Source organism: Macaca fascicularis, chromosome 2 (genome assembly GCF_037993035.2).
Source record: "Macaca fascicularis isolate 582-1 chromosome 2, T2T-MFA8v1.1".
Classification (NCBI taxonomy): Eukaryota; Metazoa; Chordata; class Mammalia; order Primates; family Cercopithecidae; genus Macaca; species Macaca fascicularis.
In genome coordinates this window covers 160,593,352-160,597,287 of record NC_088376.1, presented here as the reverse complement: position 1 = coordinate 160,597,287, position 3,936 = coordinate 160,593,352, and the positions used below count along the sequence as shown (strand labels likewise).

The 3,936-nt window shown below is 43.1% G+C and overlaps 1 pseudogene; it reads left to right on the top strand.

Moving 5' to 3' along the window:
- The first annotated feature begins 401 nt into the window (after nucleotides 1-401).
- LOC102139315 (eukaryotic translation initiation factor 4B pseudogene) lies at nucleotides 402-3,683 on the top strand (annotated as a pseudogene).
- Nucleotides 3,684-3,936: the final 253 nt, after the last annotated feature.

The following is a 3,936-nucleotide window of genomic DNA, read 5'->3' as shown; positions in this document are numbered from 1 at the left end:
AAATAATGTTTAATAAAAAGTATATGTATATATAATGTTTATTTTATGATGATAAAACATTGGACTAAAGCTAAGAGCCCAACAATACAGATATATAGAAAGAAACTCACTATGGCATATCAAAATGACATACTCTAGTAATATATTGAAAACGATGAATATGCTATAGGAAATAGAAAATATTTGGATAAATCATGTTACATAAAAGGAAGAATACCAAATTGAACATATACACCCATTATGACTATAACAGAACCATGAATATACATGAGCAAAGTGAGAAAATGACACACCTAGGAAATGTTTCTAGCTGGGTTAAGATCAACAGACTATTGTAGTGAATTATTTCTGTCAAGTTGTTAAAACATTAGATTTCCCTTTGCCTTCTCTTTCCTTTTCCCAACATGGCGGCCTCAGCAAAAAAGAAGAATAAGAAGGGGAAGACTATCTCCCTAACAGACTTTCTGACTGAGGATGGGGGACTGGTGGAGGAAGGAGCTGTTTCCAAACCAGTCAGCTGGGCTAATGAAACGGGTGACCTGGAAGGAAATGTTTCAACAACTTGGCACAGTAATGATGACGATGTGTATAGAGCGCCCCCAACTGACCGTTCCATCCTTCCCACTGCTCCATGGGCTGCTCGGGAACCCATTATCGACCGGAGCCGTCTTCCCAAATCGCCAACCTACACTGCTTTTCTAGGGAACCTACCCTATGACGTGACAGAAGAGTCAATTAAGGAATTCTTTAAAGGATTAAATACCAGTGCAGTGCGTTTACCACGTGAACCCAGCAATCCAGAGAGGTTGAAAGGTTTTGGTTATGCTGAATTTGAGGACCGGGATTCCCTGTTCAGTGCCCTGAGTCTCAATAAAGAATCTCTAGGTAACAGGAGATTTCAAGTGGACGTTGCTGATCAAGCACAGAATAAAGACAGGGACGATCTTTCTTTTGGCCATGAGAGAAATCGGAATTTTGACAAAACAGATAGAGACTGGTGGGCTGGTCTTGCTACAGACAGCTTTGATGACTACTCGCCCAGAAGAGGTGATGATTGCTTTGGAGACAAGTATCGAGATCGGTATGATTCAGACCGGTATCGCGATGGGTATCGGGACGGGTATCAGGATGACCCACACTGGGATATGAGATCGATATGGCGGCCAGGATCGCTATGATGACCCAGGCAGCAGAGACTTTGATAGAGGCTATGATTCCCAGATAGGCACTGGCAGAAGAGCGTTTGGCAGTGGGTACCGCAGGGATAACGACTACAGAGGAGGCAGGGACCGCTCTGAAGACCGATGCAACAGATGCGATGATCGGTTGTGGAGCCCCAGAGATGATTACTCTCAGGATGATTATATGAGTGATGATAGAGGTCCCTCCCAAAGACCCAAACTGAATCTAAAGCTTCGGAGTACTCCTAAGGAAGATGATTCCTCTGCTAGTACCTCCCAGTCCAGTCGAGCTGCTTCTACCTTTGGAGGGGGAAAGCCCGTTGACACAGCTGCTAGAGAAAGAAGTAGAAGAACTGCTACAGAAGAAACAAGAGAAGTTGCAGCGTCAACTGGATGAGCCATAACTAGAACGATGGCCTCGGGAGAGACACCCAAGCTGGTGAAGTGAAGAAACTCAGGAACGGGAATGGTCGCGGACAGGAAGTGAGTCATCGCAGACAGGGACTTCCGCCACACCCAGCAGAAATGCACGAAGGAGAGAGAGTGAGAAGTCTCTAGAAAACGCAACACTCAATAAGAAGGAAGATTGTCACTCTCCAACTTCTAAACCTCCCAAACCTGATCCTACCTGACCCAAAGGTAATGCCAGCCCTCCACCAAAGGAGAATGCTTCGGTGAAGCAAAGTTCTAACCCTCCTGCTCCATTTCAGAGCTCAGACACAGGGCAGCAATCCCCTACAAGTGGTGGGGGAAAGTAGCTCCAGCTCAATAATCTGAGGAAGGACCAGCAAGGAAAGATGAAAGTAAAGTGGATGGGATGAATGTCCCAAAAGGCCAAACTGGGAACTCTAACTGTAGTCCAGGAAATGGAGGGAACAAAGACCACTGGAAGGAGTCAGATGGGAAAGATGGCAAAAAGGATCAAGACTCCAGATCTACACCTGAGCCAAAGAAACCTGAGGAAAATCCAGCTTCCAAGTTCAGTTCTGCAGCCAAGTATGCTGCTGTCTCTGTTTCTGGTGAAGATGAAAACAAAGGAGAAGATTACGCCCAGTAGACCTTGACATCCTGTGCTTTCTCCTAGTTTCTCTCCACCCTGGAACATTCGAGAGCAAATCAAACCTCTATCCAAACAAGATAAAATAAAACTCACCATCTCCTGGAGACTTTTCTTACCTTTTTTTTTTTTTAATGAAATTATTTTGCATGCTGCTGCAGCCTTTAAAGTATTGAAGTAACTGGAGAATCGCCAATATAGCCAGAGAGAAAGAGACTACAGCTTTTTAGTGGAAAAGTTGTGGTGCGTTATGTCACCATGCAGTTGCTAGTGTGATTAGTGCCTAGGGGCCTCCATTTAGCAGAAATGGTAATGACAGTGATATAAGGTCTGGAATCTGGTTGGTAGGGGAAGGAGGTATAAGGAAAAGTGTGAGATTTCTGCTTTTTAGTTTTATCCTATTGTGGCATATATGAATTCTCAAACATTATCTGAATAAATTTTTCACTCTTGGAAAGGTAGGTTTAGCCTCAAGTTGTTTTAGTCTTCAGGAGGCTGCCAACCCCTCCTGTTATTTAATTCTGAGTTTTGGGGGCCAGTCTAGGGGGAATGCTTTCATTTTTTTTTACCTCCCAGGGGGGTAGTTGGGAGTGAGTCTATAGGCCATAAAGAATAGGACTGCATTGGACCAAAATAAATGGGAAAATCGTGGTTTGAAAAGAAGCTTTTGGAAGGTAATGAGTCATTTTGCATCAGGTAATAGGGGAAAATTGTGTGACCTCCAGCAAACAAAAGAATGGTTATTTCCTGGAGCCGGAAGCACTTGGGGGTCATGATAATTCCCAATGTTTTGTGTGTCCTGGTTTTACCCTTTCTAAACACTGTCCTTTTTGAAAGTTCGACTATATCCACATTCTGTTGAAACGTTGAAACTTTAAAAATTTAGACTCTTGTCATCTTAAGCTCTTCATGCTGCTCTTAACCTCCAAAAAGCAGTCTCTAAGTCACACAGATGATCTCTTGGGCATTTTCTCTCTCAGCCATGGAGAGCTGTGAAAGGAAGAACTGCTGCTTTTCTCAAGCAAATCGGTTTCTTGATGCCTTTTGGTTCTCACACCTTGCCTGCTCCTGATGCTTTGACCCCTTTCATAGATCAGAGTGCTCTAGGGTAATGGATGGTCTTGGGTGGTGAATAAAGGTGGATAAATTGGGACAGGGACAGTTAAATTGGGAGCCTTTCTTACAACCTTGATGGTTTTGTTTTCCTCCAAGTTTCCTTCTCCACTCAAATGCCACACCCATGCTTGTTGGATTTATGAGGTGGCCAGACCAATGGGTTGTTTTTTCTTTTTCTTTTCCTTTTTTTTTAAGCTCTCCTTGAGAGAATAAATGGTAATGGAGAGAACTATTTAACAAGGTCCTGGTTTCTCTTGCAACACAGTAGCTAAATTTGCCTGCTTTTATGTGCATTTTTGTAGGGATCAGCCTGGTAGACAATATTAACAGAGAAATAACAGCTTGATCTTGGTTTGCAAGCACTTCTCCTATCAGTCCTAGATTAGGCCCTGTTCAGCCATGCAGGGGTGTTGGTTTATACGTGCTGCAGCAGCGGGCATAATGAATATAATTTACTCGGTGGACAAAGGTATGTACCAAATGAATTTAAATAATTAGGGTGGACTGGCTAGTAGCTTCGAAGTGAGCTTTTAAAGAGATACTGAAGATTGGAAGTTTTTTTTTTTTAAGAAAAAAAACCCA